Source organism: Blennius ocellaris (genome assembly GCF_963422515.1).
Source record: "Blennius ocellaris genome assembly, chromosome: 1".
NCBI lineage: Eukaryota > Metazoa > Chordata > Actinopteri > Blenniiformes > Blenniidae > Blennius > Blennius ocellaris.
Window position 1 is genome coordinate 10,818,837 of NC_137650.1, and position 10,894 is coordinate 10,829,730.

Here is a 10,894-nt window from a genome sequence, read left to right on the forward strand (position 1 = left end):
CCTGTCGCTTTTTTTTGTTTTTCCAACATCATTTCAAGTTTTTTTTTTCTTTTCTGACTTGTATTTTCACATGGACTGAATAGAAAACAACAACAACAACAACAAAAAAGATTTTCGTGGGCTCTGGGCCAATTTCTCAGAGAGTTTCACACTGACGATAAACTCGGCTAATTCTGTGCAAGAACAGATGTCACAACAGCGCGGGCAGATTTGTTGATCACTTGTATTTGTGCCTTGTGGGAAGCTGCGCCCACATCTCATGGAGGATCTCAGCGTTTCCTAAAGGCAGCCTGAAATATGAGCTTTAGTTTGCTGGAGCTCCAGCGGCTACATGAGGAGGCGACGCTACGGAAAGGAGAAACTCCCACATTTGGGTGTGCAAAATGTCCCAAAACTTTTTGCAAATTATCACTGATAACAGATCAAGGCAATAAATAGTCATTGATTTAATTGGACTAGGGATGCGACAGTGTTCCTGTGGATGTTATATTGACAATATCACTGGACTGGAATATCTTCTGATCGTACAATCAATGAACCGACTGAAAAAAAGCCAATCTCAAAGCCTTTTGATTTCGATTATCTTCACTATGCTGTAAAGAATTATGAGACGAGTCTATACGTATTGATATAATGTAATATATGTAATATGACGGCACCACGTTGGGACGCTAGTTCACCTTGCACTAAGTGCCTTTCTGAATTTAAAACCTGATAAATTTGTTTAAAAATGTGATTAAAGGTGTCAAGGGACTCTTAATAAATACAATATAATCACAGGCAATGGTTTAAATACCTAACTACAATACAAATCATCTTCTGATTGTTTCCCTTTGACAAACCAGTGGTCTCGTGATAATTAAAGAGGTATTAGTCATCAGGAATATGCCGAGTGATAATATGAACACGTGGGATTAAAGTGGTCTGAGCCTCATATAGCTCTGCGTTTGGGGATTGTAACCATAAACGAAATGCAATTATTAGACATGTAGGCTTATGAGATACTGCACAGCCACGCATTGTTGGCTAAGTAACAGCATAAGTGCCTCTCTTTTCAAAACACACACAGCACATAATGAATATTTAATCTTATCTCGAGCAGTTTGAACTGAGCGGCCCCGCTGCCACCGAGCTTTGATCCAGCAGTATACCCAGCTTTTAGCTTAGCTTCTCAACTTCTATTCATTTGATGGCTCATCTACCAGCTCTTCTTCTCCAACAGAGAGCCAATCCTGGCAAATCACTCATTAACCAGCCAAGCACAATGAGTGGCTTGTTGAAACGGCAAAATGCCACAAGCCTCCCGGTGGCACACATTACTGAAAGAGCCGATGCATCATCGCATACAATAACAACACAAAGCAGCCGGCATCAAGTACACACCCGTGTACCAGCTAATTACCGGTACTCTCAAACGTCACTTGGTAGTTGCCCCGTGAACGGTGTAAAACCAGAGTTCCTGTATTGTGGGTCAGTCAGGTACTATCAACAATATCATTCCAGGTGTTATCTCACTCACCAACAGCTACCAAATATAGACGGCAGCAAGAGTTTGGCGGTTCCTTCAACCTGTGCATGTGGATCCCACGTCATTACTAATGTCTCTCACAGGTGAGGTTTGTTTTTTTTCTGTTTTTTTTTTTTTTTATTCCCAGAGTTCTGCAAACTCTGTGTCTCAATGGCACTTCTCCAGATGGGGTGCTCTCATAAGCATTATATAATGTCCTTGAACTGCGGCGAGCACAATACTCTGGAAATGAAATGGGGAAAGGAGAGAGAACGAGAGAGAGAGAGAAAGAAGAAAATAAGACACCCACACATCAGCACAATCCACACTCAAACGAGCGTTCACAGGAGGCAGGCGCCGGCTCCGGGGCAGCTCCGCTCGCCGACGTTACAGACGCACAAGGTCACCGCACATTTCCACGTGACGTGAAGCATTTTACACCGGTATCGTCTCACGCTGCCACATCAGAGCCATGGAGAGGAGCCGGACTCACAAGTCTGAGTATCTGATCCATTGCATCTATTTAGATATAAATAAATGATTCACTTTGACTCTTTGAGTGTGTGCCATACATCGAAAATCATTTTATCACCTGACAGCTAAAGGCGGATGGTAATGAGTGTTTTTCACAAAAGGGCTGTGGGCGGGGACGGTGGCCAGGAAATGGAACGATTTAACAAACAGGGTGAAGAGGCATTTCTCTAATGGCACTCCGAAGCATCCCATCTCAGCTGCACTAATCCTCTGCGAGCAGCAAAAGAAGCAAAAGTGTTGGCCTCTCGAGAGCTTCACTGGCCAAGATGCATTAGCGGTCTTAAACATATCTGACTGAAATGAGACACTAAATAAGGATAATAGAGAACACAATGCAATAGATTAGATGGCATTTCAACAATGGCTGCACATCGGGACCTTTAAGCCCACAAACTGACCTGAAGAGATGGAAAAACATGGTCAACATCTGCTCGGAGCAAAAAAAAAGTGAATAACAGTGTTAGTAAATATTGGTCCTCTCACTAGTTTGAACCAGAAATATGAACGTTATTGTTTCCTTCATGTACGAGGTACTGCTTATGTGTCGTTCAGAGCAGCCAGAGAGGCTCCCGGTGCTCGAGGTCTGTTTTGAAACTAAACGTGGATCATCAAGGTAGCATGTAGGCTGTGCCAAAACAAAAACAAAACCGGCCTATACGCACTCCACTGGGATAACGCAGCACATCAACCTGCACCAAACCAAGAGCACTGCTGCTGGCGGCGCTTGGCAGGTATCGTTTACGCAGAGATGCTGTCGGACCTGAGGGGCTCGTATCACCGCTGTTTATAACCCAGGACACTGTATTTATTTAAATGTATTTTAATACTCTTTTTATTGAGTTTTTTTCAGCTTTTTTTTACACAAACAATAGAGAAAAAAAGGGGGGGGGGAAATGCAACACAGCAACAACAAAAGTCCCGCCCCCAAAAAACCACACAACCCTGCGAGTACACAAGAAATAAGGAACTGGAGAAGTAAATATAAACATAGACGACGGGAGACAGTGGCATTTGACATGAACAAAAGGGGGAAACGGTCAGTAATGAATGTGGAGTCATCGTTGAAGAAGGAAGGAATACGACGGTTTACATGTCCTCCACAATTGAGCAGATGTATGTTTTAGGTCATGAGTGGGTTTGTCAAGAGGGATGGATGCAGAAATCTGCGATGACTGCAGGGACCTGGGGAGTTCAACACTCTTTAGCAAAAAACAAAAGGATCGTTAGCAAAGGTTTTAGTGTCCTTATTGAAAAGATTTACTGGATTATGGTTGACAAGACAGAAAGAAGGGAGAGAGAGGAAACTGTTTACCAGTGATCTCCTGAATTACAGAGTGAAGTGAACCCCCCTTCCACAAAGCCTGAATGTGATCCCATGACCAAAGCAATTGATTAAAAAGTCCCTTTACGCATTTTCCATTGAGAACATCGATTCGAGGTGCCAGCGAACATTGTACGGGGGTGAACAGGTGTGTTGTCAGATTCGGTCAAAGAATTGAAAGTGATTGAAGCACATTTCAGGGAAACCTCACTGCAGATACAAGAACAATAGTGGAAACGCTGGGCAATAAATAGTGCAAAACATTTCCAATGGTTTCCGTTTTGAAAACAGTCATGGGGGGGGGGGGGACGTCACGAGCACGAACGAAACGTTTGAGGATCTCCGTTTTCTTGAAAGTGTGGTCAAACGAGCGCAGGCAGGATCAGGGCTCAGCCAGTGTGTGTGGAAACAACTGACGAGTGAAGAGCAGGGCTGACCACATTACACAGTGGCCTCCCGACAATGATGTTCCAGCTGTTCATCATGTTGAAAGTGGGGAGACTATTTCACTGCAGGGGGGGCGGGGGGGGGGGGGGGTGGGGGGGGGCTCATTTACCCAAACTAAACAAACAAACTTGTCTGGGACATGGTTTCCAAAAATGACAAAGAACAACAGCTTCTCAGTAAAAGCACTTCCTGTACAAAGGACTTGTCAAGAGTAGTTTTTCTCAACCTATTTCCCATGCTGTCTTGTCAGATTGCCTCCATAAGAAAGGCAACGCCCTCTCAAGTCTTGATTTGCCCAAACACTAGTGGCCACACCCACTCTGAGGAGCCTTAAACGTAAAAAAAATAAAAAAATAAAAAACACTGGGGAATTTCCCCACATCTGCTTCAGAGTGTAGAAAATGTATCATCAAATCCTTTAACAAGCATCCTCCAGAGATGTGAACTTTTATGGAATAACTATATAGTTTATGATGATGATAATTACTATTAAAAAAAAAAAATTTTAAATATAAGGGCCTTGATGGAAGTTTTCTTTCAAAATGTTTGAGACCTAGATTGCCAACATTTCAACGATTAATTTACCAAAAACTTGAGTGTCCTTGCTTCTTCTGTTGAAGTTATGTTGTATTGAATTCAGAGCGCCTCCAGAATGCAGGTGACTGACGCAGTAAAATGTCCTTGAATGCCTCCCAGGATGTGCTGACTCAGACTACCGCTCTGTACATTTGGCTCAGGTGAAAAAAGCCTGTTTTTTTCATCTGTATCTCTCTAGATCCCCTGTGAATCCCTTCATGTTTTTTTCTTTGTGGTTGCAGTGTTGCAACATGTCTGTTATGGCAATGTAATTCTACTAAGTACGTCCTATCCGTCTAATGCGATATCAGGTTTTAGATGACAGAGTTCATTTGAAAAGATCACAGCGAGTTATAAAACCATCCCTTGTGATAATACCATGAGCTCTTACACTGCTCACTCTCTGTGCGAATTCCCATAGTTTTGAAGTCTCACATAGCCAAAGAAAAATAAGCATTAAGCATGAAGAAAATTTTTTAAAAATGCTCGGCGTGGACAGTTTAAACAGAGGAGACGAGACTCCTGCGGATGAGATGACGTCAGCGACAGAAACCTTTGACCGCCGACCCCCGGTGGCATCCTGCTCATTTTCACTATTTTCTCTACAGCGGGGGGAAGCGTCCTACGGGTATGAGGCACAATGATGTGGTGGGGGTGGGGGGAAATCCTGGGAGTGAAAGATGGAAGAGAGGCATCACCCAAAAGTGAAGGTCATCATCTCCGCTCGACGGCCTCTCGTGCCCAGACCGGGCGAGCGCCGAGGAAAGGTTAGGGTCACTTTAAATAGATCAAACAAAGCCTGGGCAGCGTGAAAACAATCCAGAGAGTTTGGTGGCGCGCGTGTGTGTTTGACACTAAGTGGTCTGATTCACTGACCAACCGCCTGATGACCAGTGTTTTTAGAACCATGTTTACATCCAGGACTTAAACACCCTGATGTGGCACCTGCTGACTAAAGGGAGTATAAATACATTGGTCGACGCTAAAAGAAGACCGCTGGTTCATCTGCAGCACCTTCGTTGTAGCCTCGCATAATGAGACATTCTCTGAAGGGAAGTTTCACTTCATTTACGAGTGAGAGGAGCACAAGAAAAAGGGGAAAAAAAAGAAAGAAAGAGGACCCGGGTTCATAACATATACGGCGAAGACTGTGCTGAAGAAGGATTAGAGCTGGGAGCACCAGAGATGGAGTTAATGAGTCAGATTAGTCCCCAGTGTGTGTTCAAGGATTAGCACAGTGTCCACCAAGAGGAACCCCACTCACTGTGAGCCTGGGGGGGGGGGGGGGGGGGGGGGGGGGGGGGGGGGGAGCAGGGGGGGCAACAGAGTGGATGAGTGAAAGTTAGGATGGGTAACAAGAGGCAGAGAGAAGATGGGGAATCATCAGCACTGTGAGTGGCTAGAAGCATTTGGAAGACATTATGAGGTCTAATAACAACTGAAAATGGCAATTATGTGAGCATCCCCGCCTCTGTGTGTGTGTGTGTGTGTGTGTGTGTGTGTGTGTGTGTGTGTGTGTGTGTGTATGGTATTCCGCCACTGAAAAAGCAACAGAAAGCATCCAACAGTAAAGAGGGACAGTTTTATCATGTACGTTAGAGATGTTATCGCTGAGTGATCAGCGTGTATACTCGACACATACTATTGTATCGTATTAATTTCATATTTATGGATATTCTACCGTGATAGTATCATATATCTACATATTATGTACAACTGGATCAAACATGCGTGTGTCGGGTTCAAGTTTGAAATTGTTGCGTCAAGCAATGAAAAAGGGGCTTTTGTTTCCTCTTCTTTTGCACTAATTTCAAATGTTAATGGAAAGAAGTATTTTTTTTTTCTATTTGCTCAAACAGCGAGCGGCACAGCAAGAGAGATACCGAAAGCAGCACCATAAAGGGAGCTCGTGTGCAGACGGCATCAAAAGCCTCGTTCTAAAGAAAACCAGCGAGAAGCTGCACTTCCTGTGGAGGTTCCCTATATTTCCTGCCAAGGTCACAGTCGCTGTCAAGTGCAGGCTGCGGCTCTACACTGAGAACGTGGAGGTAAAACCACACGAGTCAGCAGCGAGCACCGGTGGCAAGAGGATAAAGACAAATTTGACCACTAATGGGTTTGTTCTTTTATGAGTGGAACAAAAAAACTCAGAAGGGCTCAGAACGAAAGGGAACAGGCACTCGTCGTCTCAGAGAGTCAGAGAGAAGAGGGAGGGTGGGTCAGGAACAGGGCCAGAGTCTGGTCACACAAACAGACCAAAGATTCAGATTGACGATAATGACGACTGATCAGAGCACGTCAATCCACAACGACCTAGCTGAGGTGATTTATTGTCCCTGGATTTAACAAGGTTTGGACTAAGAATGTAAGGTGGAAGCTGATTAACAAATCGTGGGGCTTTGTAATTATCATTTGCAATTAATCACATCCCAGTATCTTCATTCAGATAAATTGAATTAATGAATTTGCACAGATATGTTTGCACAACAAAATCTTGATTCAATGTGGATTTTTTTTTTTTTTTTTCAAACGTCAAATATGAACAATTCTGTGATGTTTATTATTTATTTCATTTCACGCTTATGTAATAGTGGTGTCAGAAAGTGTGGCTGATGTTGTGTTTTTTGGATGAGCTTGCTTTTCGGGAGTGCTATCTTGTCTTTTATTATATTGTATTATATTATATTATATTATATTATATTATATTATATTATATTATATTATATTATATTATATTATATTATATTATATTATATTATAGTATATTAAATTATATTATATTATATTATATTATATTATATTATATTATATTATCCTGTCCTGTCTCGTCTCATCTTATCATACTTTTGCTTAGCTTAACTTAAACTTTAGTTAATGAATTATTTGAAGCTCAAAGAACTTGATTCATTTAGGTGTTAACGATAGAAGACATTTTTTCAATTGGTCCAGCTATTCCCAGCTATTGTCTTTGTTCAGTGAATCCATACATAAGACTGTATAGAACCAGCCAACATCCGAACACCTCACCAAAGTAGTACCGTTAGGACACCGATGTGTCCCGTTTCCAGTGTTTGCCAATGGCAACGACAAACGTTTCATTGTGTGTTTTTATCATCTTTACTTTAGACAATCCAATTCATGTCTTCGTATAAAACCTCTTTCCAGTTACGATCCCTGTATAAGAGAGGGCGCCATCTTGTAATTAAAGCCGTCTCATATACAGTAATGGTAAAATACCCGATACAAGACAAACCCCTGTGAAGAGCTCAACCACACTCCAGGAGCCACTTCTTCACGCTGTCTAACACGGTGAGCTGAGGCTGTGTGACAGAGCAAAAAAAAAAAAAAAACACAAAACAACTCCACCACTGGTTGTTAAGAGGCTCAGTGGAAAACAACAGCGCAGTGGGCTCTGGCGTCACTCTGGATGTGTTTCCGGTGCGTCTGTGCAGCGCCACCCTCAGCAGATGGTCCCTGTCCCCATTCATCAAACCCCAGGAATCAATCTTGAATGACATGCGATAAATACGTCTCGCTGGCTGGATCTCGACCGGCGGAGGTACGGTACATCCTCATTACACCGCTCGGCGAGAAGCGACCTTCATTTACCAGAACCAGGAATCGACCAACGAGGATTAGTGATGCAGTCACCCCGATGCTCACGAACAGGCGGCCATGTGTGGCGGCAGGAATGTCTCCATCAGCCAAACCTCCCGCCTTTACACCTCTTGTGCTCTCCTTCGTCGCATGCGAGGCGTTTGGTTTTACGACTGCTGCTATTAAGCCTGAGCAAACAAGGTTTTCTGTAAAGTTTTTACAAGACACAAGCAGAGCCGCGCTCGTCTCCCGCTGCCACCGAGGACACACTCCACCGCCGCTTGTCATCCAGTGTTTCTAGTCCACGGCGGTGCCGAGCTGGGATGCCAGTCAACATCCTGGCAACAACGTGATAATATTTGGGTCATTCATTACAAACAATAAAAACACGCATTTAACTTCACGCTGAATCACGATCAATCTTTGGAGTTTTAACATAGAACACTTTCCCTTTTTTCTTTTTCTTTTTTGCGGTTCAAGCGTTCATGCTGACTTAAGCAACAAAGTCAACATTTTGTGGTAAAGGTCATAAGAGCCCCGCGCTCTGAGAGGAAAACCCTTACAAAACACTTTGAATCATCTAAAGCAGCTCTGAGAAACTGCCCATTACTTTCATTATGAAGGCTCCTGCTAATTTACAGCTAATCAGTTAGATCAGTACATTGCTTAATTATCATTTATTGTTAAATAGTTCATTACAATTTGGTCCGATAGTAAACAGGATGACATTTTAATCCATTCACTGTAATGTGAGATTTCAGAAAAGGCTTCCCATTACCACCGGATCATATGAAGTTGTCACAAGTCAGCAATCTCATAAAGAAATGAAGTTTCTATTTTATTAATAATAAATCTTTTTCCCACCATTTGAATCCCCTCAAAACTGAAGGTTGTTTTTTTTTTTTATATATATTTCATTCAAACATGCTCTACAAGTTTTAGCATATAGCACACAATTATGTCTCCAAACGACTTCAGTAGATAGAAAAGTGCATGAAATTACCAATAACCTGACATTAAACTTTAGAAAATATGCACTGTCCCTCTGTAACTCATCGTTAAGTAATATGACATTATGGCGTCACACTCTCATCCAGAGCCAACTAAAACCTACAGCCACAGTGAGATTAATCCACCAACGATTAATAATCATATAAATGTTCAAATTAACGCATCGCTTATAACAGTGCAGATGTGGGTGGATCTAAGACTGGGACTAGTGTCTGCATTAGAATAGGACTTCATCCACAGTGGGATTCCTGTTTGAAGGCTCTTCTTTAGTGTTTCAGACCGAGGCTCAGGTCCTGGTCGACCTCTTGATTTCTAAATATTTTGGGGGCTGAAATTGGAAGAGGCGGGTCACTCAAGTTCCCAAACACAAGTCCATACACTTTACATGTGAGATGATGGTGTGGTAGAATGGAAGACGACTGGTATGACAGTAATACTGGAGACGGAGAGAAACAGGTATTGATTCTAGTCAGCCGGACATCTTCTCGTGGACGCACAGTCCCGAACCGGTCAAGACAGGATCACATAAAGGAGGCAAACACATGCAATCAGGTTAATCCGACGCGAGAACATAAAAAAAAAAAAAAAAAACAAGAAATAAAAAAATCAGCATGGTTGAGCTCAGCATCACCGGTGAGCGTCTGATGCCTCAACTCACCCGAGAAGCTCCGAGTCAACTTCTGCCTGGAGGACCAGAGCAGCCCGGCGACCGAACCCTCACCGGAGCCCAGAGGCAAACATCTGCACCAAAGTCGACCCGCATCGACAAGGGTCTAACAGGTGGGGAAACTTTTCACTAAAAGACTCGTCTTTTTTTTTTGGTTTTGTTATTGTTGTCATATTGATCTTTTTGTCCTCGCGCAGGGACAATTAAAGGCTTCCTCCTCCGGGCTGCGACGCGGCAGCTGGGAAGGAGCGCAGGTCGCTCCGGACAAACGGATATCTTTACCTGCGAGCTTTGGAGGGAGTCCAGGCGGCGGCGAGCGGTCATTAACGACCCGACGGGCGCAGACTGGGAGCGCGCGCTACTGCGCGCTACTTTCCTTTCTTGCCCGTGCGCGCGCCGCTCGGAGCGAGAACGCCCCTCCTCCACGAGCGTCTCTCTCGCCCTTTCTCTCTCTGTCTCTCTCTCTCTCTACACACAAACACACACACACACACACACACACACACACACACACACACACACACACACACACTTTGATGGCGTTATAACGTGAGAGGACCGACACAGCGGTGACACGGGAAGCGGCATCCTGCGTGTCACGGTACGGGGTGCGTGACCCCGAGTGGGAGAGATAGATGTGTTCAATTAAAACAGGCACATTCAGATCTGTTACGTTCATAAACATCGATATAAACCTTGAATATGTCGCCGTTTTTCCATTTTAGTAGCTATAAACTGTATCTTGATTTTACAGAAGTAACAGCAATTAGTGAGGGGGGGGTGGGGGGTGGAAGATGCTCTATACTCTGGGTGTTAGTAGGGGGGAGATGCTCTAAAATCTGGGTGTTAGTAGGAGGAAGATGCTCTATAATCTGGGTGTTAGTGGAGGAAGATGCTCTAAAATCTGGGTGTTAGTAGGAGGAAGATGCTCTATAATCTGGGTGTTAGTAGGAGGAAGATGCTCTATAATCTGGGTATTAGTAGGAGGAAGATGCTCTATAATCTGGATGCTAGTGGAAGATGATTTATAATGTGGGTGTTAGCTGATGTAACAGATTAGTGGGAGAATTCCAGATTGTAATCTGGATGTCAGTGTTGGGTGCTTCAGAGTTCCGTCACATGCGATCACCAGCCAGTGGATTGATTAGTCCCACCTCAGTGTTGTCACCTCCATCACTGAGGTCATATCTCAGGTCGCCCTCGTGCAACAAGCCACAGACACAAAGACAGCCGT